This window comes from Notamacropus eugenii, chromosome 3 (genome assembly GCF_028372415.1).
Source record: "Notamacropus eugenii isolate mMacEug1 chromosome 3, mMacEug1.pri_v2, whole genome shotgun sequence".
NCBI classification, from domain to species: Eukaryota; Metazoa; Chordata; class Mammalia; order Diprotodontia; family Macropodidae; genus Notamacropus; species Notamacropus eugenii.
In genome coordinates, this window is record NC_092874.1 from 316,628,267 (window position 1) to 316,654,704 (window position 26,438).

At 38.1% G+C, this 26,438-nt stretch overlaps 1 protein-coding gene and 1 long non-coding RNA gene across 10 annotated transcripts in view; one reads left to right on the forward strand and one right to left on the reverse strand.

The window, feature by feature from the left end:
* The window catches only part of FRMPD1 (FERM and PDZ domain containing 1), a 224,057-nt gene that overhangs the window by 77,970 nt on the left and 119,649 nt on the right, over positions 1 to 26,438 (reverse strand). Inside the window, exon 1 of one of the 6 annotated variants that reach the window (XM_072596764.1) lies at positions 23,832 to 24,413. The exons of 4 other annotated variants lie outside the window; for them this stretch is intronic. The gene's annotated coding sequence lies outside the window, so the exon portion shown is untranslated. Of the gene's footprint in view, positions 1 to 4,351; positions 4,864 to 23,831; positions 24,414 to 26,438 lie in introns of those variants that run through there. One more of the 6 variants, XM_072596760.1, reaches the window with a different exon arrangement.
* LOC140496682 (uncharacterized) overlaps positions 4,849 to 26,438 on the forward strand; it is a 29,679-nt gene continuing 8,089 nt past the window's right edge. For 2 of the 4 annotated variants that reach the window (XR_011964369.1, XR_011964367.1), the window contains exons 1-3: positions 4,849 to 4,947; positions 23,689 to 23,780; positions 24,436 to 26,228. This is a non-coding gene — a long non-coding RNA (uncharacterized lncRNA). Of the gene's footprint in view, positions 4,948 to 23,688; positions 23,781 to 24,411; positions 26,229 to 26,438 lie in introns of all 4 variants that reach the window. The other 2 variants (XR_011964370.1, XR_011964368.1) reach the window with 2 other exon arrangements.

The following is a 26,438-nucleotide window of genomic DNA, read 5'->3' on the forward strand; positions in this document are numbered from 1 at the left end:
TTCTTTTAAATTAGGGGAGTGGGAAGGAGAGAAAAATAGAAGGGAAAGGAAAAGCAGGGTCACCAGATGTTACAGTGGGATGGTGCTTTGGGAAAACATTTCTACCACTTGCTTTGCAGCAATAGCCAAAAGTCACTAGTCTGAAGAAGGTATTAAAATAGTCAACAAGGACCGGAGTGTTCACAGAGGCATTGAAAACATTGCATTTGGCCCTAGCTGTAGACAAGGATCAAAACCATAGATAGCTCTTGGTTTCTCCCAGACATCACAAGGAGCTATTTAACTCTATGGTGTTAAATGACATAAGAAGGCATAAAGATATAATGTACTTATGGTCCTGACAAGTATAGTACCTAATTTCCTTTCAATTCCAGAATTCCCACCCCACTGTCCTTATTGATGAGTACCTCATATGGTCCACTATTTCAGGTTAGATTAGCTCCAGCAATGCCTTACTTTGCTCTCCCTTCCCATACACTTTCCAGTTGTGAAACCATAATCAAATCAATACTGCTGTTGCTACTGAAAAAGAGTGTGTCAATAAACTCCTCTATCACTCCACTTACCATCATTACAACTTGCTTTCAAAACCAAAATACCCTTTACAGGGACTGAATAGGAGGAGGATCTTGGGGCAATCAATGAGTAGTCTGGTTTGTACCCTTTCCCTCCCCGTCTCCCTTACCAAGATAGTAAATATGAGTATTATGACTAGGAAAGTTTGCTAAATTTGTGTATCTAGAGTAGATAAAGTTTGCTAAGTTAAAAGTTGGCTACTTGTGCATCCTTGTCCCTAAATGTATGGACAGTTATTGGCTACAGAGGAAATTCCCAGCATAAAGGTAAGTCAGTTAGTGATCAAACATGGAGTCACATCTGTCAAGGAGGGCCTAGTGATAAGTCAGTCACACACTTTATCAGTGGAGATGGGACTTTACAGACAGATATGTGTCCCAATAGCATTAGATAATATAAGATGCCTTGTAGCCTGTCCTTGGTCCTGATGATTCACAGAGAAGTAGACACTTCTTCCACTTAGACCTGTTATGTAATAATTCCATGTAAGCATTTTTTAATGTGTTTATTTTCCCTCTCCAATATGAAGACAAATTGTTCTACGGAACAGAAAACAGAAATGATTCCAGCAAAAAAGGCCCTCTGCAAAGGGAAAGAGGGCAACAAACATTTATTGAGTTCCTAGTATGTGCATGAATGTCACTGTGCAAGATTCTGGGGATACAGAGACAAAAATTAAACAATGGTTTCTGCCCTCAGGGTGCTTACATTCTGTTGGGAGGAGAAACAACATGCACCCAGGAAGGTAAATGCAAATACCTACACAAAGTAAAAATAAACAAAAACTATTTTGGTGGAGAACACTAACAATTGGGGGAGCAGGAAGGGCATGGTATAATAGGGGGCATTGGAAATGAACTTTGAAGACAAGTAGCAAAAGATTGTGCCTAAGATTGTGAAGGAGTATATTCTAGGTATGGGGGTCAGCCTGTGCAGAGGCATGGTGATGGAAGATTGGGAACCACAAGTAGGTGAGTTTGGTTACTACAGAGTATGTGAAGTGGAAAGATATTCATTAAGCCTGGAAAGGTAGGCTGGAGCCAGACTCTAAATGGTTTGAAATGCCAGAAGTTTATATTTGATCCTGGAAATGAAAGGGAGACCCTGAAGTTTCTTGAGAAGGGGAATAATAGGGTCAGATCTGTGCTTAAGGTATCACTTTGTGATATACTGTGTGAAAGGTAAATTGGAAAGGGGAAATGTTCAAGACAGAAAGATCAGCCAGGAAGTTACTGTAATGGTCCTTTAAATGATACATGGAAAAGAAAGACAGATCATTTTAACACTCATAAACCCCATTTATTCAAAATTTCTGGTGGTTTTAACTTTAAAATATGTAAATCCAATGGAAGAGTTAAAAAGAAAACTTCCATGCCATAGATAGTTTTACTTTATTATTAATAATTTAATTGTGTACATTATTATATTAATAATACCATTATTAAATAAGTACTAATATTTATAGAAAGCTTTAAGGTTTGCAAAGTGCTTAACAAATCTTATTTATTATTTTACCATAATTCTGTGAAGAAGATGCTATTAATGACTCCATTTTACAGATGAGGAAACAGACTGAGAGAGAGGTTTTGTGTACAAGGTAGCACAGCTAGTATCTGACTGTCTCCATGATTCCAGAATGGTCTCACTCTCTATTAAGCCACTTATGTGCCCAGGTATAACAAGGAAGAATGAGATTTTTGAGGGGGAAGCAATAAATATAGATGACAGTGTAATTTTAAGTTTAGAAATTGAGGGTTTCAATATGTTAGGTGCAGTGAAAGAGAGAAGTAAGGTCAGATAAGGAGAAAGGGAGAGCACTTCATATCTGAATGAATGCAAGGAAAAATATCAAGATTATTTGAAAACAAAGACAGAATAAAGTACAAGGGATATAATATGACAGCACTGTAAACAGAGCTTTCCTTTTTGAAAGCAACATGAGAAGACAACTAAAGCAGATGACCTCTGATATTCCTAGAAGTTTTCAAAAGATTTTTAGTTTGAGGCAATTGGAGTTAAGTTAATTGGTCACTCAGCTAGTAAGTGATGTTTCAATTCAGGTCCTCCTGACTCCTGGGCTACTACTCTATCCACTGTACTCCCTGCTTCGCCCAAAAGATTGCTTTTGAGGGGGAAGGCAAGGTATTTGGGGTTAAGTGACTTGCTCAAGGTCAAGTCACATAGCTAATAAGTTTCAAGTGTCTGAGACTGGATTTGAACTCAGGTCCTCCTGATTCCAGGGCTGGTGCTCTATTCGCTATACCACCCAGCTATCCCATTTGTTTTTTTAAAGAAAATGTTAAAGAGTTAAAGACTGATAATATCACAGAAGATGGGCCAGACTGGAATAACCAACAAATCAGCATTTATCAAGTACCTCTTATTTTGTAGGTACTGGGGGTACAAATGTAAAAATGAGCCAGTCCTTGCCCGCAAAGAGCCTACATTGACTTGAAGTGGCAGCTGGGTGGTAAAGTGAAGCCATGATAACCTGAGTTCAAGTTCAGTCACAGAAATTTGCTAGCTATCAGACCCGAGGCAAGTCACTTTCTGTATCTGGGCCTTAAGTTTTCTCATCTGTTAAAAAAAAAAAGGACAATAATAGCTCCCCAAGGTTGTTGTGATGATAATTTTAAAGCATTTTGCAAACCTTAAAGTGTCATACAGATGCTAGCTATATACACACATGCATACATACAGAGAGAGAGAGAGTAGACAATATGAATTCAAAAATTTCTATAAAATCTATACAAAAAAATACGAGGCAATTTGGGAAGGGTCAAGAAAGGGCTCTTCTAGGCATCTGAAATGAGCTTTGCAGCAAACGAGATTCGAAGGCATAGATGTAAGGCAGCAGCACATTCTGGAGACGGAGTGCCGTGTGTAAAGAATCTCAACAAGGCCAGTTTGGCTGCACTGAAAAGTGGGTGAAAGGGAGTATTGCGTAATGAGCCTGAAAAGGTAGGATGGAGCCAGATTGTGAAAGACTTCAAATACCAGACCAGTTTGTAGTTTATCCTGAAGGTATTAGGGGAGCAGACGTGGTCAGACCCTAGTATAGGAACATTATTTGAGGAGCTGTATGGAGGATACACTGGAGAGGAGAAATTTAAGCAAGGAAATAAATTCGAAGGCTGTTGCATCAAGAGATGATAAAGGTCTGAAGTAGTGAGTGGCTGAAGGAGTACAGAGGAAGGGACAGATTTGAAAGGTGTTGCAGAGATAGAAGATTTAACAACTAACTAGATGAATGATGATACAGTAATATCAGCTCCTGTCTTCAGGAAACATACATTCTCCTGAAGGTTGATGGTTTATATCCAAACAAGTATATTCATGATAATCTGAAGGGCAGCTAGGTGGCACAGTGGATAGAGCACTGGACATGAAGTCAGGAAGACTCATCTTCATGAGTTCAAATCTGCCCTCAGATACTTACTAGCTGTGTGACCCTGGGCAAGTCATTTCACCCTGTTTGCCTCAGTTTCCTCATCTGTAAAATGAGCTGGAGAAGGAAATGGCAAACTAATATCTTTGTAAGAATATCCCAAATGGGGTCACAGAGTGTCAGACACATCTGAAAAATTACTTAACAACAACAAAGGATGGTGAGTAAGAGTGAGGAGTCGATGAAAGCATCAGGATTGTGAACCTGCATGACCAAAAGGAGGGTTGTGCTCCTGATGCAAATAGGGAAACACAGAAGAGGGGTAAGTTTGGGGGGAAATAGAGAAAACGGTTTTGCGCTTGAGTTTAGGATGCCTCCAAGACATACATCCAGCTTGAAATGTCCAGCAGGCAGTTGCTGGTGCAGGATTAGAACTCAGGAGAGATGCCCAGGCCAGTTAACAGATCTGGGAATTGTGAGGATAGTTGAATCTGTGGCAGTTGGTGAGATCACCAAGAGAGTCTGTAGAGAGAGGACAGAACCTTAGAGAGACATCCACAGCTGGGTGAGGGAGTTGTTATGTGGAGGATAAATGAGTATAGGACACTGAAAAGGAGGAGCTTCTCAGCTCAGGGGAAGAGAAGCAAAAGAGTGGAATGAAAAGCTAGAGAAGGGAGTGTCCAAGGAGAGGGTGGTCAACTATGTCAAATGCTGAAGAGGCTAGAGGAGAAAAGGAGAGGAGAAGGGAGGGGAGGGGAGAGGAGGAGAGAAAAGGAGAGAAGGGGATAGGAAAAGGGAGGGAAGGGCAGGAGGGAAAAGAAGGGGAGGGGAGAGGAAGGAATAGGAGAAGAGGGGAAAAGAGAAAGGAGAGGAGAGGAGAGGACAGGGAGGGGGGGATGGAAGAGAAGAAAAGAGAAGAGAAAAGAATCAGAGAGACAGACAGACATTGATTGAAAGGACAATCTGCTAGAGAAGACAAGAGGGTATACATGTAGAGAGCAGTAGTTCTTAACTTGTTAATTTTAACTTAAAAAAAAGTACTACTACAGATCTGGGTTTGATTAATTGATTGACTGTCCATGCTTAAGAATTTTAGCAAGAAAATGTTAATGCAAATTTTTTTTAAAAATTGAGAACTATTTCATTATAATTGGTTTCCTTTATAATTTTGTGTTTTATTTGACTCATTGAAAACATTATTCTGAAGGTCTACGATACTCAAAAAAGGTTATAAACCCTCAATATGTAGGATCACATATATCTAAAATGAGAAGGAACCTCAGAGGCTGTCTAGTCCAACTCACTCATTTTAGAGACTGAGGCTGAAGAAGACTTAGGTGACAGAAACACAGAAGTACTGGATGTCACTGGCACACACCCTTGTGTTCTTGTGATTCCCAGCAGAACTACCATCCTTCATCGTTTTCCTGAACACATGCCCTGCTAATTGCCATGGCAAACTGTCTTTCTGTCAGGTCACTGGGCTCCTCAATCAATGGAAATAGAAGACTGAATTTATGGACACTTATCAATACCTACTTATCATGCTTCTCATGGAATGGGAAGACAGAGCTCTTTTTAAGGAAAGTATTATAGAGAGGGTCAGAGATTTAGAGCTGAAAGGGAACTTAGAGGGCATCTAGTTTAACTTCCTCTCCTTTGGTATAAGGAACTAAAGCCTTGCAAGGGTGGGGAATCTGTGGCCTCGAGGCTACATGGAACCCTCTAGGTCCTCAAGTGCAGCTCTTTGATGGAATCCAAGTTTCAAAGTACAAACTCCCTAATAAAAGAATTTGTTCTATAAAACTCAGTCAAAAAGCTGTACCTGAGGACCTAGAAGGTGACCTCAAGGCTACAGGTTCCTTACCCTGGCTAAAGTAATGAAACTAGACAACTAGCATTTATTACCTTCCATGTAGCAATTGTTGTTCAGTCACTTCAGTCATGTCTGACTCTTTGTGACCCCGTTTGAGGTTTTCTTGGCAAAGATACTGGAGCAGTTTTCTATTTCCTTCTCCAGCTCATTTTACAGATGAGGAAACTGAGGCTAACAAAGTTGAGTGACTTGCCCAGAGTCAGTCAGTTAGTAAGTGTCTGAAGCCAGATTTGAACTCAGCAAGTTGAGTCTTCCTGATCCCAAGCCCACCACTCTATCCACTGCACTACCCAGTGCCAGGTACTGTGAAAAATGCTGGATACAAAAAAAGGGCAAGCACCCAATACAGTTATCCTTTCCACACATCACGACTTTCCCCACTGCAGTTTTGATATATTGCAGGTCGGCATAAGAAATTAAACAGGAACTTTGGAGAAGTTTTGTAGAAGCCATAGATGACAGGTGAAGGCCAGCGGATGACACAGAAAACGTTGAGAAACTCAGAAATGCATAAAATATATGTATAGTACTGGATAATATCAATATATTTTATCTTTTAATACCATAATAAATCAGACTTCACTGGTACAAAGGGAGGGCCAAAAAAATTTTACACGCATTTTTCAGATGGCAGGGATGCCACTGTACCCCTAACCCCCTTGATGTAGAAGGGATAACTGTGGCCCCTGCTCTCAAGAATCTCAGAGTCTAATGAGGTGATCTGGCAGCAATTGCACAAGTAATAAGCAGCAGAGCTGAAACATAAACCCATTTCCTCCGATTCCAAATCCATCACTCTGTCTATTGTACTATGATATCTCTCTTAGAAAGGTAGTCTGATGTTGTACATAGTGTACTGGCCTTGCAGTCATTAAGACTTGAATTCAAATTTTGCCTTAAGATACTAACTACCTATGTGACTCAGGGCAACTTCAGTCTTCTCAGCCTTGGTTTCCTCTTATGTAAAATGAATAGGTTGGATGAGATGACCTCCAAAGCCCTTACTGCTCTGAATCTATGTGGCTATAAGAAAACCCTCTAGAAATTAAATGAAATAAGAGAGAAAAATAAGGAAGCAATGATCATCATTGACTCTCATGGTTGAATGGTTTGGTGGGAGATACCTGAAGGGGAAGCCTGCCTTAACATCATGCACCAGGCTTTTATAGTCCACTGCACTGTCCTGATAAGCTGTGGGAAATAAGCAAACAAAATGACATTCTGTGGTTCCTAAAGAAAGAAAAACATTGCTTAAATGTTAAAGAATGAGTACTGTCCAAACTAGAAGGCCAAGGAGAAGGTAATGTCATACGGTAGACCAAAGTAAAAATAGTAGTGCAGTATGGCTTGGAAATCCCAAGACGTGGTTTAAATTCAAATTCCATTTCTATCTTTCTGTAAGATTCCAGTTTTCTCTGTGGCCAAGGTCTCAGCAACCAATGTAAAAGAAAACTGTGGCAAGCAGCCAGATACGTCAGGAAAAATTACTCAGGTCAAGATAAAGAGTGATAGTGGACTCTCAGTCAGTCAATCCTGTTCAAGAAAAAGAGTGATAGTGGACTCTCTCAATCAGCCAATCCTGTTTAAAGTCCTATTTAAAGTAACTAAACAAAATGCTATACCCTGATACCTTTATTGGGTGAGAACATATCAACTGAATCAATCAATCCACCAGAGTCATTAAATTAATGTAGGCCCTGTCATAACCAATGGATCTGCTTTATAAAAGCAGCAAGTAAGTCTAAAACTGGACATTCCAGTGTCTGGCCAGCAAGTTGTGGCAGCAATCCTGGTTGAGTCTTTCATATGGGTTGATATCAGGCAGAGCATGCTATGCATTCCCTGAAGACTGTAGGGGGTACGGGGTGGGGGGGGGGTGGGGGGTCTATTGGCCAGACCCGCATTGTACATCTGTACTGAATGGATAATTCCCTCAATCCTCAGCTTGACTTGGGTTGAGAAGACCTGACTCTCTGTGCCAATTTCTTTTCTTTTTTTCCCTATTGGGGAAGAATTTAATGAATTAATGAATTAGCTATTGTTAGCATTTATACAATATTTTTAAGGTTTGCAAAGCCCTTTACATATTTTTGAATTATCATTTTTTTCTTCCATTTACACATAAAAACCAATTTTTAACATTCTTTTTTAAGTTTTGAGTTCTAAATTCTATCCCTCTTTCCCTCCCTTTCCCCTTCCCTCAGAGGGTAAGCAATCTGATACATGTCATACATGTGCAATCATGTAAAATATTTCCATATTAATCATTTTGGGGAAGAAAATTCAAACAAAAGAAAGAAAGAAATAGTACACAGGCACCATCAGTTCTTTCTCTGGGGGCATACACACACACACACACACACACACACACACACACACACACAGACAAAATCCAGCAAAGATCTAAAAAGGGCATGAGATCAAATAATACAGAAATTCAAACAGAAATAACATGTGTTTTTGTCCAGGCCAGCACTATACAAAAAAGCAATCTAGAAACTAATAAGTGCTGAGTGAGAGATCCTGCCAGGGAAGCCTGAGTGAACAATCCAGGGGAACAATCCAGAATTCTGTAGTTATCTGTTTTGTGGGGAGCCTGGACTGCTCAGAGAGAGTTTTGGGGAAGAGAGTTCAGAAACCCACAGATCAAATGCATGGATGGGGACTAGAGGGCTGGTAGAAGTCTTACTAGGATGCTCCAAAGGAGATAGAAATCCACAGTACTATTACCTGAGATGCTTCAGAGGACTCTAAATTAGACTACAGTGATCTGATCCAGAAAAATTCAAGGACCTAAAACCTGACAACACTTTGAGCACTGAAATTCTAGGGGAGATGGAAGCCAGCAAAAGGAACCTAGAAAATAAAGATAAAAACCAAACAAGGTCCAACTACCCTAAGAATGAGTGAGTAGGTAGAACCTGGTCCTGACACAAAGTTTCAAATTAGAAATTAAGGAGGGAGATACGAATAAACAGAAGAAGGCACTAAAGTCTATGTGGAAAAAAATATTATGAATTAAAGAGACAGGAAGTTAACTTAGAAGAGAATAAGTCCACAAGAGCTGTAGGTAAAGCCTCTAAGAAAAAACTGTCTTAGTCACAAAAATTTCAAGAGTACTTGGACAAAACTGAACAAGAGAATATGAAATTGTATACTAAGTAAATGCTCCAGAGAGAAAAAAATGAAAGGAGAATAGTTTAGAACAGAAGGTAGAAAATCTCACTCAAATCAGAATAGAGCAAACAGAGCTAAATGATTCCATGAGACAAATAGAAACGTTAGAACAAAATTTTGAAAAATTGAAACTACAGGAGGAAATGCAAGGCATTTACTATCAATTACAACTAACAGAAAATAGATCAAGGGAAGGTAATTTAAAAATCATCAGAATCCCAAAAAGCCATGACCAAATTTAAAACAAAACCTGTTATATTTCAAGAAGTAACAAATAAAAACTATCCTGATTTTAAAATGAAAATAGAAAGAACACACCAATCACTTTCTTTTTTAAAAAATCACCAAAAATGAAAACTCATATAGTTAAAAAAAACCAACCCTTTTTTGTCTAAAATCTGGATTTTAAAAATATATTTAATTTTTCCAATAACATCCAATTTTTAACTTTCAGTTTTTACAAATTTTGAGTTCCAAATTGTCTCCCTCCCTTCCCTTCCCTCAATTGAGAAAGCCAGCAATTTTTTTATGTAGGTTATACATGTTTAGTCATGCAAAATATATTTCCATATTAGTTATGTTATGAAAGAAAACACACCAAAAAAGAAAGTAAAAAAAAAGTATGATTGGATCTGCACTCAGACTCCATCAGTTTTTTTCCTCTGGAGGTAGGGTAGCATTTTTCATCATGAGTTCTTGAAAATGTCTTGGATCATCATTTGTATTGTTGAGAATAGCTAAGTTATTCACTGACAAATGATCATTGTACAATATTGCTGTTACTGTGTACAACGTTCTCCTGGCTCTGCTCATTTCACTTTGCATCAGTTCATGTAAGTTCTTCCAGGTTCTCCTGAAAGCATCCTGCTCATCCTTTCTTATAGCACAATGATATTCCATCACAATCATGTACCACAACTTGTTTAGCCAATCCTCAATTGGTGGGCAACCTCTAAAGTTTCCATTCTTTGCTACCACCAAAAGAGTTGCTATAAATATTTGTGTACATATAAGTCCTTTTTCCCTTTTTTTTTGTCTCTTTGGGATTCAGACCTAGTAGTACTATTGCTGGGTCAAAAGACTATTCACAATTTTATAGCCTTTTGGGCATAGTTCCAAATTGTTCTCTAGAATGGTTTGGATCAGTTCACAGTCCCATCAACAATGCATTAGTGTTTCAGTTTTCCATATCCTTTCCAACATTTGTCATTTTCCTTTTATGTTATATTAGTCAATCTGATAAAAGTGAGATGGTACCTCAGAGATGTTTTAATCTGCATTTCTCTAATCAACAATGATTTAGAGCATTTTTCACAGGACTATAGATAGCTTTGATTTCTTCATCTGAAAACAGTCTGTTCATATCCTTTGACTATTTAATAATTGGGGAATGACGCATATTCTTACATGTTTGACAGTTCTCTATATATTTGATACATGAGGCCTTTATCAGAGAAACTTTCTACAAAAAAATCTCCCCCATTTTTCTGCTTTTCTTCTCATTTTGGGTGCTTTGAGTTTTGTTTGTACAAAATCTTGTTAAGTTAATGTAATCAAAATTATTCATTTTACACTCCACAATGCTCTCTTTATTTGTGTGGTCATTTCTTCCCTTATCTAAAGTTCAAAACTGACAGATAAACTATCCCATGCTCCCCTAATTTGCTTGTGAAACCACCATTTATATATAAATCATGTACTTAAAATCTGGATTTTCTAGTTCAAAGTAAAATCTATACAAACAGACAGAAAGCATTGGAGTACTTAAGAACCACAATCAGAATCACACAAGACTATAGAAATTATCCTACAGGAGAAAATCTTAGAATACAATATTGCAGAAGGCAAAAGATAAAGTCTCACCCCCCAAGAATAGTATACCCTGTAAGATTGAGTATAATGTTAAAATGCCATTTTTAAAAAGGATCTTTAATGGAATAGACAGCTTTCAAACATTCATGATTTTTTTTTAAAGATCTGAAATGCTTGAAATGCAACCAAAGAGGGAAAAAGTAACCTGGAGAGGTAAATACATTTGAGCAATTTGAAGTGATTAAACAATGATGAAATGCTTGTGTTATAATAAAGAAGACCCTCTTCAGTATCCTAATGTCTTTATGAGTCAAAAAGTGTGTTAAATAAAGGAAACAGAGGGACTACGGTTTTGTTCTGTTTTGATGCTTTTAAGAGGAAAGATTAATGGAAAGGAATATCCAAGGGAAGAAATGAGAAAGAAGGGAATGGATTGAACTATTGTTCCTAATTGGGATTATTAGAGACTGTGTAAAAATAGAGGCAGGAGTGAAGAGAGTAGGTGTCACATAAATCTCACTCTTATCTGAACCAGACAAAAGAGGGTTGAACACACACACATACACACACACACACACACACACACACACACACAGAGTTTAGTGTAGAAGTACATTAAACAGACAAAGGAAAGGGAAAGAGTCTGTGAGGGAATAGTTACAAGCAAAAGAAATTTCAACTTTGGAGGGTGGTTCATAAAGAAAAAAATATAAGTGGGAGATTAAGAAAAGAAGAAGGTTAAGGAAAGAAAAGGTAAGAATCAGTAACAGTGAATGAATGTAATGATGGTGGCGATGTGGAATGGAATTAATTACTGATGACTGTTGTTGATCATATGTTGATCAGAGAAAAAATGGAGGGAAATTAACAATCATAACCATAATCTGGAATGGGAAGAATTCACTAAAAAGGATTAGAAAGCAGAATCCAACATGTTATTAACAAGAAATGAATTTAAAATAAAAATTGACAGAGTTAAAAATGAACTGGAATAGATTTGATGTTTAGATGAACTTAAAAAAGCAAGGATAGCTATCACAGGCTCAGACATGACAACAGTTTGAAAGTAAAGACAAGGAGATAAAGTTAACTCGTGATAACAGCGATAAATAAGAAAACTACAATGTGTTTAAAGCCACCACAGAAAATGAAATCGTACCAATACTTAATAAATGCACTTAATGTCATAACATCTAATTGCTTAAAGGAAGAAGTTAATCTAATTAACTAGAAGAATAGATAGGAAAACTGTAATAGGTACTTCAACAAACTGCTTTTAGATCTAAACAAAGATAACAAGATAAATTTAAAAAGAAGTCAATTTGAATTGAATTTTAGAAAGCAGCTTTTTGGTAATTATTTAATGGAAACAGAAAAGAGTATACACATATCTAAGCTGTGCTTGGCATCTTTATAACAACCGACCATGCAACAGGGCTTTAAATACCTTATAAACAAATACAAAAAAGCAGAACTACTAAACATATCCTTTACTGATCATATTATGGTAAAAATTATTTTAAAAAATAGTCTTTTGAAAAAAGGAATTAAATGGAGACTAAGTCCTAAAGAATTGGGTGGGCTAAAAAACATGCCAAAATTATTGGGATGAAGTCTGTATAACTCTGACCTAATTCAGACCAACCATCTTAGTTTCAGTTCAGAATGAAATGAGACACTCGTTTGTCACATTCAACAGTTAACAAAAGGAAAGTTACTTAGCTATAAGACAGCAAGGATATTCAACAGGATACTGCAGAAAATAACTTAGATGAATAAGGTTTCCCCTCACTTTTATATTGTGCCACATCCAGTAAACAGGGCAGTTGGATATTTACCAAGTCTAAAATGCCTTGGTTCCATGTGGGGAAGCCTTGGTTTTGCCCTTCGGTGACTAGGAAGCCACATCAATACATTCACAGGTCATCAAGGAGCTGTCCATTATCACATCGATCATTTGGTACAGTTTTAGAAATGTTAGCCATCGCAATCATACAAAAAAAACAAAACTAAGGGAACATATATCATCAAAGAGGAAACAAAATTCTTGCTGTAGATGACATGATATACTTAAAGGTATGTTACAGAGTCACCTAAAAAACTAATTGAAACAGTAACTTCATCAAAAAATCAGGACAGAAAATAAACATTTCTGTATATGATCAATAGAAACAAATAGCAAGAGATAGAATAAAGAAAGCTAGGTGCAGTGGATTGAGTGACAAGCCTAAAGCTGAGAAGACTCATCACCCTGAGTTTAAATCTGGCCTCTGCCACTTACTAGCCGTGACCCTGGGCAAGTCACTTAACCCTGTTTGCCTCAGTTTCCTCATGAGTAAAATGATCTAGAGAAGAAAATGACAAATCATTCCTGTATTTTTGCCAAGAAAACCCCAAAGGGGATCATGAAGAGTCAGACATGATTGAAGAAAGAATGAGAATGAAAAAGTCCAAATACCTAGAAAATGAATCTATCAAGATTCATATAGGACACATATATACCTATATTCATATAGGATACCTATGTATCAAGCATCATATAGGATGTATATGAATACAACTGTGTGTGTTCATCCTTTGTTGCCGAAGAAGACCATGTCGTCAGAGAAATAATGACATGACTTGCATTTGCTTTTGTTTTGAGTGAGGGAGGGCTGTGCAGGTCACCAGCCTCACTTCTCCTCCAGAGTCATATGAATCCAGTGACCAGATATTCATCAGGATGACTGGAGATGACCAAGGATGAGGCAATTGGGGTTAAGTGACTTGCCCAAGGTCACACAGCTAGTGAGTGTCAAGTGTCTGAGGTGAGATTTGAACTCAGGTCCTCCTGACTCCTGCATTGGTGCTCTATCCACTGGACCACCTAGCTGCCATGAATATAACTACAAGAGAGCTAAATGGCTAGAGAGATTAATTGCTTATTATTAGGCTGTGCCAATATAAAAAAAATTGTAATACAACCTAAATCTACTTATCTGATGTCATACCAATCAAACTGCTAAAGGATTACAGAGGGAGAAAAAAAATAGCAACATTTATACAGAAAAACACGAGATTAGAAATTTCAAAGTAAATAATGGAAAAAAGAGTCAGAAGGAAGATGGCCTGGCAGTATCAGATCTCCAAATATGTTACAAAGTAGAAATCACAAAAACTACTTGGTGCCAATTAAAAAAATAGGAAAATCAACCAGTGAAACATATATATAAAAGATCCAGAAACAATTGACCATCCAGAATGGAGTATAGTGCTTGGTAAGTCCAAAGATCTCAATTAATGAAATAAGGGCTCACTCTTTGACAAAAACTACTGGGAAAACTGGGTAGGTCTGTGGTGCACTGGACAGAGTGCTGAGCCTGGAGTCAGAAAAATTTGAGTTCAAATCCAGCTTCAGACACTTACTAGCTGTGGGCAAGTCACTTAACCTTGTTTTCCTCAGTTTCTTCATCTGTAAAATGAGCTGAAGAAGGAAGTAACCACTCCAGTATCTCTGTCAAGAAAACTCCAAATGAGGACACAAAGCGTCAGACATGACTGAAATGACTGAACAACAACTAGGAAAACTAGAAAGCAGTCTGAAAGAAGGATCCACAATCAGAATCACTATAGAAATGATCCTAAAGAAGAATATCTTAGAATATAGCATTGTAACTATGGAGAGAAGATCACAGGAAATAAAACAGACAATTTTGGTGACATAAAAATGAAAAGCTTTTCTCAAAAGAAAATCAAGGATGTTTGACTTTGAAAGGAAACAGTTAACTAGGAAAAAATATGCGGCAAGTTTTTCTGATAAAACTCTGATTTCCAAAATATAGGCGGAACTGATTTAAATATGCATAAACAAAAGCTATTCCCCAATTGATAAATGGTGAAAGGAAATAAACAGGAAATTATGAAAAGAAGAAATTTAAGTGATCAACAACCAAACAAAAAAATGTTCCAAATCACCAATTAGAAATGCAAATTAAAACAATTCTGGTGTTCCAACTCCTTTGCATCAGGCTAGCAGTCAATAGTAAATATTTATAAATCACCTTTTACATGTCAGGCCTTGTGCTAAGCTTTGGGTATACAAAGAATGTCAAAAAAGAAAAATTCTCTGTTCTCAAAAGTTAAGTCTAATACCAAAGACAACACAGAAACAACTATAATGAACAAGATTGATACAGGATAAATTGGAGATAATCAATGGAGGGAAAGGGGATGGAAAAAGATGACAAAAAGGGAAAAATGACAATTATTGAAAGGCCTGTGGGAGAATAGGCACACTAAAGCACTACTGATGAACCAATCGAGACATTCTGGAAAGCATTTTAGAGCTATAATCTAAAATTAATTAAACTATGAACATCTTTTGATTCAGTGATACCACTACTAGACCTGCCTCCCAAAGAGATCAAAGAGAGAAGAAAAGGATATATATGTGCAAAATATTCATAGTGACACTTTTTGTTTTAGCAAAGGGCTGTAAGTTAAATATTAATTATAAATTAAGGGCAAGTAGATGGTGCAGTGGATAGAGTGCCAGGTCTGGATGTCAAAAAACTCATCTTCACCTGTTCAAATCTGACCTCAGATCCTTAGGGTCATGAAGAGTAGGATACAACTGAAAAAAGGATTGAACACATAAATTAAGGGACCACTAGTTGGAGAATGGCTGAACAAATTAATGTGAGATATTATTTTGCCATAAAAATGATTAAAGGGATATGTTCAGAGAAACCTGGATAGACTTCTATGAATTGATGCAGAATGAAGTGAACGGAATCAGAACAGGTTGTCTTTGTATCCTTAGAGCTTAGCACGATGCAGTTGACATTTAATAGATGCTTTTGAATAAAAAGCTGCTAGCGATTAAAAGGAAAACAAGAGGACTAATGAGTGTGATGGAGAGCATTCTCACAGAAATGAGGAGCCTTCATTTTTAGTTCTGCTTTTCTGTTAATCTGACTTCATGGCAACATAAAAAATGTACACATTTATTGGCATTCTTAATCTGACAAAGATTAATAAACATGAGGAGCCTTTCTGCACTCAAGGTCTATTGCAGGGAAGCCACAAATGAATAGAAAATTAAGTACAAAGTGCATACAAAGTATGGGGCTGGGAACTATCAACTGGAGAAATCAGGAGGTTTTCTGTAAGAGGAAGCAGCATTCACAGCCAGTAGAAAATTACTTGCTCATTTGAAAACTTATGCTGTCATGCTTCAGATTGCTCCAAATTTCAAGAGATGAAGTCTCTCTAAGTACAGAGTAAAGGCCTCTTCTATCATGATAAAGATGGTACCGGGAAGTTCTTTGGACAAAGCAGAAGTAAGAAAAAGTCATTCCACATACAGCATCTTAGGGCTCTTGAGCTGGAAAGGTTTTTAGAGTTTTTAGAGTTCAATCTGCTCATTCTGCAGATGAGGAAACTGAGGCCAAAACATGACTTTCCAAGGTTACACAGGTGATAAGAGGAAGAGTGGGGATTCCAGCTTCAAGTACCCAGGGTCTCTAAATTTTACACTGTCTCCATAGGGCCATATTGTCTTCAGCTTGATATTCCAATTATTTTCTGTGCATCCGACAGACCCAAATGATATGACTGTCAGAATACAGTCACATTACTTGGGAGGAGGGCAAGAGGGCAGAACTCTTGATGGCTCCTGTGGAAACCCAAATAGCAAAAAATTCCCCTTCTACGTTCACTGGTCTAAACAAATCTAACAATATTGGCAGTCACATCCTTGTCTCTCACTTCCTCACACCTGCTTACTTTCCATCAGCATCTGTGCTGCTGCAATAGAACACAAGGCAGTCTTTAACTGAACTGAATTACTTTCCCAAATCCTCAAAGCAGGATGAAAGAGAGAGCCTTAGCTTCTAAGTCTGTGGACTCCAATTAGAAGACACGGTGCAGATCACCTAAACCACTCCACTTCCCATTATGTTGCTAAGGAGGAAACTGAGGCCCAGATAAGCATCTTGCCCAATGTCACATAGCAAAAGCCATCCCTTCAACCTTTTCTCAGCATATAAAGAGCTGGAAGCCATAGTTCGGCATACATACTAAATAGCAGACGAAGTGAGGGACAGAAAAGCCAAGTAAAACTATTGCTACTGGCAGGAATAAGTGAGGCTTTTCATCATGGAGATACAGCTGCCTTACAGATGTTTTTTTTCTTCCAGGAGGGCCAGAAGTTTCCTATTTTAGTTGGATTGAAAGGGAAAGGAAAGGAAGGGTATGGAAAGCCTTTTCAGTTAAAAGTGGCCCCATTTGCCAATTTTCTTGATATTTTAAATAATATTTGGGAGAAGCAATAATGATTGAATGATTTAGTACTTATTAAGAACCTCAAATTCACCATGTACATTTTTTTTAACGTGTTTATGCCCACAATTGCCTCTCCTCCCTTCTGAGTCCTTTTCCTTCTCTGGAAATCTCTCCTTACGTCTTTCAGATAACAAAGTAGACTTTTGGGCTCTCTGTTCTGGCTTCATGCAAAACCTGGTTGTAAGAAGATAAGAAGCTGAACATTTGGACAGCATGTTTTCCAAGAGTTTTCACAGATTATCAACAGGAAAGATCTGATAAACTCATTCACACTAATGTGGAAAGAACTGATAAGGCCTAGCATCCTTGAGGTATTTTCAATTTGTCAGAGATCAAAGTCTTAAACTAAACTCAGACATAAGCCAATCCAGGGGATATTTCAAAGGTTATCAATGGGTGTCTCTCTAAAATGGAGGGGATTCAAATAGACCTACACTTAAAATCTCCTTTTGCCTAGAAGCCCCAAGGGCATACATAGCAAATAAGTAAACCTGTTTCACATCAACTAAAGCTACTCTTTCAGATTAGAGTCACACCCCAACATCCTGGCTATAAATATTTATAGTTACTATTCTCTTCTGTTTCAAAATACTCCTTCAGTTAGACTCATCTAAAGTAGGGTTTCTCTACCATTTGGAGTCATGAACCCCTTCTCAGAATCATGTTTTGAATAATTGACAGAAATGCTAAATTTCAGTTAGTAGTAAAGTCGTAAACTTTTTCCCTATCCAAGTTCACAGACCCCCTGAAATCTATCCACAGATACCTTGAGGATCTATGAACCCCAAGTTAAGAGGGCACTTTCCCCTTTAAAACAAAGCACCAAAGTTTCTCCTTCAACTGCCCTATTCCTGGTCATGGGTCAAGGTCATTTATTTGCAGAAATCATCTTTCGGTCATGATTATGACTTATTCTCACTTAGGGATGGCTTTACAGTGTATTTTCAAGCAGAATTCTTCTGGCTAGGAATTCCCCTCCCCGGTTCTGTTCAGTCATGACTTGCTGCACATCTCAGCATGTGCATCTCTGGAACAAGAAAAAGGTTCCCTGCAACAAAGACAACATAAGGAAAGATAAAACGGAAATGAAAGGAATAGAGGCCAGGTGATGTAAGAGAAAGAGTCCTGGACTGTGGGGCCAGGAGATCGGAGTCTTGAATACTTGATCTCACCATTTAGCAGCAGTAGAATCTTCGAGGAAAGTCACTTTACTTCTCTGAGACCTGCTTTTCTCATGAGTGAAATGGGACTGCTACACTGATTGACCTCAGAGGACTGTTTCGAAAATAACTAGAGAGTTATGAGTTAATTCAACATTAATAAATTCTAAACTAATAAATTCTAACACTGATCCAACTCTTCTGCAACAGCTTCGGTTGTTTAGTTCAGAATGAAGCATGAGACTTGCTCTTCTGGGGCACTAAATTTTTTCTTTAGAAAGCTACAAGAGTAATGTAAAAACTTTGGCAATGGCCAAGGTAAATATCTGAACAATTGACAAAATACATATGCTATTAGATCCTAATTTTATAAAATGGTAACTAAATAAACTTTAAATACATTTAAATAAACTCTGTTTATAGTGGCTTTGGAGGCAGCTTTTGTGTTTTGTTTTTTTAAATCCCAAATTCCATAGAGTGAAAATCTGGGTCAGTGCACACAGAAGAGAAGAAATGTTCTGACATTTGAGGCTTACCCAAATAAAAAGGAAGCAAATGAGATCAGATGCTCAATGATTTATTAGAGAATCTTGCAACTCTGGGTAAACTTAGTTCAGGAAACAAAAATTAGAAGTCTTTTCTTCAAAATCAATCATTTGATTTAGAAACAGACAATAAAACTTGCAACTACCTATTTCACAGGGTTGTGGTGAGGAAGCAGCTTTATCAAGAGCTACATAAAGGTGAATTATTTCTACCTCCAAGATATTTCTCAAATCATTTTCTTCCTTGAATGCCCTTCTCACTTCTTGCCATCCATTCTATGTTTCCCAGGTTCCCCTTTATGTATCCTTGATTCTACTTCCCTTACTTCCCCAGCAATCTCCTCTCTTCTAATATCTATACCTCTCCTTTATAGAATAGTTGATTTGAATGCCTAATAAAAAAAAAAAGTTGACCTATAGGTCATATTGGTGATAATCTTATCTAGATTTCTGATTCTTGAATCATCATGTTCATTGGTTTCTACAATCTTCAGTCACTCCTTATCTACTAGTTCTTTTGCAGCCACCTACAAACACTCCCAAGTCTCTCTGATCCTTAAAAACCCCTCATTAGACCCTACCATCCCCTCAAGTTATTGTCCTATTTCTCATGTCCCTTTGACAGACAAACTCTTGGAAAAACCTGTCTCGAATCACTTTCTCTCTTTTTTCTTGCCTTTCTACTTGGGCTTCAGACTTTATTCTCTCAACTAAAACTGCTCTCTCCAAAGTTGTCAATGACTTCTTAATTCCCAAATCTATCAAGTGTTTTAAAATCAATTTTTATCAAGTAACTTCTCTCCAGCATTCAACAATGTTGATTGCTTTCTTCCTCTGGATACTCTCCTTTCTGGGCTTTTGTCCTACTAATTTCTCCTTATTTTCCTCAGTCTCTTTTGCTGATTCGTCATCCATGTCATATTTCCCTAACTGTGGAGGTACCTCAAGACTCTGTCCTGGGACCTTCTATTCTGTTGACACTGTCTCATTGGATGACCTTGATGATCATCTCTTGTAGGTTTAAATTATCATCTCTGCTGATGATTCCCACATCTAAATATCTAGCCCTGCTCTCTCTCCTGAACTCTAGGATCATATCATCAACTACCTATTGTACATTTTGAACTGGATGTTCTATGGGCATCTCAAACTCTACTTGACCAAAACAGAACTTATTTTCTCCTCCATCCCCATCTCAGTTTCTACATACCCAGGCTCACAACCTTGGTATCATCTTCAATGTCTCATTCTCACTCACCAAATATATCCAATCAGTTGCCAAATCTGCCACCATGACATCTCTACCGTTCATCCCCTTCCCATACTCATATGGCCATCACCCTACTTCATGTCCTCATCACCTCTGACCTGGACTATCAGAACAACCTCCTAGTTGACTGTCCTGCCTCAAGTCTCCTCCTCTTCCAATCCATACTCTGCATAGTCACCAAAGTGATTTTTCTAAAGTACAAGTCTGACCATATATTCTTCTGTTCAATAAACTCCAATGGCACCCTATTACCACTAGGAACAAATCACAAATTCTTCTGTTTGACCTTTAAAATTCTTCAAAACGTAGCCCCCTTTCTACTTTTCTAGTCTTCTTACACCTTATACTTGGCTTTTTTCAACAAGAAATGAAGGATATACTAAATACCCCCTTAGTTCTGATGCTGGTTGATCAAAAGCAGGATGATCTGAGTTCAAATTTTGCCACTAACCCTTACTACCTGTTGGACCATCTGACAAGTCACTTCACATCCCTGGGCTGGTTTCCTTGTCTATAAAAGGAGAGGACTGGACTAGATAGCTTCCCTTCTAATACTAAGTCAATGATGGTACGATCTCTCCCTATCCTCATCCTCCTATATCTACCCTACCTACCACCTATACCATCTTTATGGAAAAATCTGTTTGAATTCCTGACATAAGATTCATCACGAATAAGCAAAACACCTGTTAATTATCATTAGCGGTTACCAGGTTTCTTTCTGCCTTCTGAAATCACTTTTAGGCATACCCTGGCTAACATGTTAATCAGTCTCTAGAAAACCAATGAATTCAACTCATAGGGAAAACAACAAACAGGTGATCGGTCAAAGGCAGTTACAAAAGTGTTTGGAAACTATAACGGTGAGGTTCAATCATAATGTATATTATTGGTAATGCTGTTTTTAAAATGACACTAGTATGTACTGGCTGTGCTGACTTGCCGCAACTCAATTCACCTCTTCTTGCCCCCAAACAGCTCTTTAGAACTATAAATTGCAAAGCAAGTGAAGATTTGAATTGGTAAAGAAAATTCCCTCACTGTAAATTCCTACCTCAAAATAAAATCTTAGAATCTGGAACTCAAAACTTTAAAAAAAATGTTTAAGAATTGTTTTAACATGTCCTTGGGGAAAAATAACATATTATATTTTCAAAAAATGAAATCAGAGGCTAGGACAAAAAAAGGTTATTAAACAGTGTTGACTGGGGCAATCTTGCATAGAATGTGCCTATAAGAGAATTTTAGCCACCGGTGAACTCAGTAATAGAATCAAAGATTTAGATTAGAAAGGACCTCCGAGGCCATCAATTCCAGTCCGCTCCTTTTTCTAAATAGTATTTTATTTTTTCTAATTATATGTAAAGATAATTTTTTACATATTTTTTTATAAAATTTTGAGATCTAAATTTTCTCCCTCCCTTCTCTCCCCCCTCCCTGAAATGGTAAGCATTGATATAGGCTATACGTGTGCACTCATATAAAACATATTTCCATATTTGCAATGTGAAAGAAGAAAGCAGTTTGCAAAAAATTTTTACAGCTTGCAAAAGGAAAGAAGAAAAAAAAAGAACACTACCAAAAATAAAAAGTATACTTCTGATCTCCATTCAGGCTCCATAGTTCTTTCTCTGGATATGGAGTCTTTTGGAATTGCCTTAGGTCACTGTATTGCTGAGAAGACCTAAGTCTACGGCAGTTGATCGTTGCACAATATTCCAGCCCCCTCTTCTTACAGCTAAGGAAACTGAGGCCCAGGGGTTAAATGATTTATCATGGGTCACACAACTAATAAATTGTCCAAGGGAGGATCTGAGCTCCACTCTTTCTGATTTCTGGCTTTTGCCACTACTGCATGCTGGTTACCTCATCTCATCTCACCCACAGGGCCAGCACAGGAAGCCCCATATAAAACAGAATTCCAAACCCGGGACGAGCCTGGGCTTTCAAATTGTGCTTTCAAATTTGCTTAACTGGATTAGATTCAATTTAAATAGGGCTTAACCTCCCAATCACCCTTTCAGCCACTTATTAAGGATCACTACAGATGGCCTCAATTCAGTCACTTGTGAGCTTGTCCCCAAGCACTCACAGACAGGGGATTTATTCTATGTGTCTCTTTTGTCGGTAATCTGAAGTTCCCCCAACCCAAAAAATTTCCCTTTTTTAAAGCAGTCAGACAGCTGGATGTAAGGCTGGCAAGAAGCCCAAGAAAACTCCAATAAAAAAAAAAAAGAGCAAAGAACGAGGCAGCTCAAGTGGTTAACTATGACAGATAGTTAGAATATTATCCACCCAGCTGTCAAAGCCTAATCCAAACACGTCTTTGTTTATTGAGGCCATCCAGGAAATGCAATCCCTCCCCCCACACCCCACCAACAACTGCAAAAAACATTCACCGCTGTGGATGGCTACGCTGGGTATCTCACTGCTAGGCAAGTTTGGACAGGCAAAGCCTCTTGAACTCAAATTTGGAATCACTAGCTGCTTGACCTTGAAAAAGTCACCTAACCTCTGAAGTCCAGTTTTCATCAAATGAGAAGATAATTTCAGTTATCCTTTCCACATCTCAGGGGTTAGGGATGTAGCACCCCCAAGATCTGGAAAGTCCATGTAAAATTTTCTATCCCTCTCTTTGTCCCAGAGAAGAAGTCTGAATCATTATGGTATTAAAAGATAAAATATGTTGATAATATACAATACTATACATATATTTTATGCATTTCTGAGTTTCTAACCTTTTTCCGTGTCATCTGCAGTCTTTTATGTGTCATCTGCAACTACATCAAAATTCCCCCAAAATTCCCATTTAATTTCTTATGCTAACCCTCAATATATTGAAACTTCAATGGGGAAAGTCACCATGTGGAAGGGATAATAGTAAAGGGGAGCTGGAAAGAGTGAAAGTCACGACAGGCACCTTCCTGAAAGGGAGGGGTTATGAGGAAAGTTCACACAGATCTTTGCCACCAAGACTATGATGGGGTTCAGACTCTGGGAGCCTCCTTGAGCTCCGCTTGAATCTTCCCACTTAATCTGGCCTTTCTTACTCAAATCTAAGCTTCCCATTTGTTCCGGCAGTCTCAGGAAGCCCATGGGCTTTCATTATCATTCTGCTCAGGTCTCTGTTGCACCCCCCCCCCCCCCCCACCCTCGATTCCCCAGGCTGCCGACCACTCCCATCAAGATCTGTATCCATTCCCCTACAGCCCCACCTGCTTCCCACCCAAACCCTCCATTGTCTGATATCTCCTGATAGCCTTCAGCTGTTTCCAGCCTTTGACCCTCCTTGGATTCCCTCCTTGGACTTCTCAAGACCCTTCCTAAACCCCTCCTCCCTTCACCCTGGACTACCAGACCACCCCCCCCCAGATCCCTCCTATACTCTTTTCTGTATTTAAGTCCCATCTTGCCTCCGTGAAGGCTCTCAGATGCCATCCAGTTCAGACTCTCAGTCTAGCTGAGATTCTCTCTGGCCCGCTTGTGAACACAAGCATGCTCCTTAAGAGGCAACCCAATTTGGCGAATCTATAATAAACTTTGTTTTCTTTGGCTTTAAGGCTTGAGTTGAATTCATTCGAGCACGATCCGGACTGTCGGTATCTTGGGGTTCCCCTAGTGCCCCTGAACCTCGTCAACTAGATGATCTAAGGTACCTATCTGCTCAAAATCATATGATTTTATGCAAAAAGAAAGCACAGACCTTGTCTTAGGCTGTTTGATCTGACATGTCCCCATAGTCATGTTCTCTGAACCAGGGTCTTGCTGACTCTGAAAAACATGCTTCTAAAGTTAATTTGAATTATTCATATTTTTTCTATTATTTTCTTAAGTAGACAATCGATGAAACAGTAAATCAAGCCCTGATTTGTAGCATTTGCTGATTTCTAAGGTATAAGAGCTCACGTTAAAATAGTTACATGCTGTATTGTCCATCCTAGAATTGACATATTTGTGATTATACCTGTTGAAGTAAAAGTATTTCTGTAAATGCTAATCTGACTGTTGGTAGCTAAATGGAATGAGAGGAAAGGGGCCTACAACTGAGGGACCCCCATCAGTGAGGGCTGTTGCCACTTGCAGAGGGTCTAGACACTCCCCATTCCCACTAAAGGTACTAGAGAACCCCAGGGGTGGGGTGAAAATGTGACTTACCTGGTCTTCAGGCAGTGAGGACCCAGAAAATACACTTTTAAAGTTACTCTGAATTATTACCATTTTTTCCATCACCTTCTTAACTATAAGATAATCAATGAAACAATAAATCAAACTCTAATTTGTAGCATTTGCTGATTTCTGAGGTGTAGATGCTCACCCGTTGCTCCTGGAACCTCTCCCTCCCTTTGACTGAAGAAGGTGGAAAACTGGAACACTGGAACCCTACACAAGTCAAGGAGGGTGCCCAGAGACTTCACTTCTGCTATTTCCTCCCCTACTACCTTCTTGGACTTGAAGCTCTCCACAGTCATCCTTCTACAAGATGAAATCAGATCTGAAATTCTCACATCCTCAGATATTTCCCAACCTGGCTGCTTACCCCACCCCTAACCCCACCCCTCAGTTTTCAGCTTTTGTGTGCTCTCTTCCTCTGTTAGATTATAATTATAATTAGACTGTAAACTCCTAGAGGAAAGGGATGTCTTTCTTTGTATCTCTGGTGCTTAGCACAATAATTGGCACAGAGCAGGCACTTAATAAATGCTTATTATTGACTATTGACTAGAGACTTCATTGGCTCAGAGGACTAAAGCTAAAACCACTGGGTACTAAGATCAGCCCATGAAGAGTTAGGGATTATTCTTTTCTGCTTTTGACCAGAGGACCATGGGCCAACAGAAAGGTCAGGGAAGCTTTGCCTAAATGAATCAACACTGTATCCTTGCTTTTCTCCATGCTAGAGATATGGAAACTTCCTTTTATTAGCTACTAGTTGGTCGAAATATGTGTCATTTAGGTCTTATCCTGAACCTGGTGGTTACCAGTTTGGCCCCAGTCAGGCATAGCATACAGACCTGGCAAACTAAGAGCCCCATCCAGAAAGCTGATATGAGGAGGAAAGAACCAAAGAATGGGGCAGGCAGAAAGGTCTTGGCAGACTTTGTTTGGTTTTCTGCAATTTGCAGTTTGTAGCTTCTAGTAGCCACTAGATTTATCTGAAGTTTAAGGACTCTGCTAGGTAAATATGGTCCTCTTTAACTTAGAGAGAAGGAGGCTGGCTTTAAATCACCTTGAAAAAAGGAATTGCCCCAGGGAAAGACAAGTAAAATAATTTTTGAAGGAAAAAAAAGGCAGAATTTCATTTTCTAGGAAGGGTTTGATTTGCCAGATCTCTATGAGCTCTGAAGATTTGAAAGAATTGCCTAGTCAATTAAAAGCAGGATCACCTAAAAGAAATTAGAATAAATCGTGTATTTGCAAATTCTTAATGAAAAAACCAAATGGAAAATGTTTTACATGGCCACAAGGAAGAAACTGCATAGCTGTTTCACCTCAGATTGCCTAAAGGCTAAGTATGGGGGTGGATCTGAGAGGCACAAAGAAATTTGGGCTTAGTTTGCAAAAAAGAAAAGTTTCAATGGAGAAAAAAAACCAGCTCTGAAAACACAATCTGAAACAAAATTCGAAAAAGGCAGAAGACTTTGAAAAATTAACAGTATTAGAAAGCAAAGAGGAAAACCAAATATTAAATCAATATAAAGCAGAGTCCAATTCGGTGATTTGCAATAATTATCCTGGGTTAATCAAAGTCAGTAATTGGAAAAAAAAAGGTTTTAAGCCAGTTTCCCCTGACCACACAGAATTGAAGGTCAAAAATAAGAAATACATAGAGATGTTCTTGAAAGTAGAACATTTTTTTTAAAAATGTGATTCTGCACATAGTGGTTTTAGCTCATCTAGAGCTCAAGTAAGTGATTTCAAAATCCGCTACACCAACCATAGGAAAGCAGAATTAATGGCTTCTCACTTAATCAGGGACTGACATAAGGTCTTCTCCTTTTTGCCAGCAATCATAATCATGTCCAGCATGGTCCAAGAAGAAAAAAGACTGAAAAAGAAAAGCCCAGGAACTGCAGAAAGTGGAAATGAAAATTTTTTAAAGGTAACAATAGAACTTTATTATTAATGAAAATGGATTCAGAATTTTAAAATAAAATATTGGCAAAAAGACTACAGCAATTTTTACCACAAAAAAAACTAATTTATACTAATTAATACTAATGTTAAAGTTGTATTTATACCCGAGGTATACAAATCGTTCAATACTGGGAAAATAAATGATATAATTAACCAAATTAAATACATTCCAAAC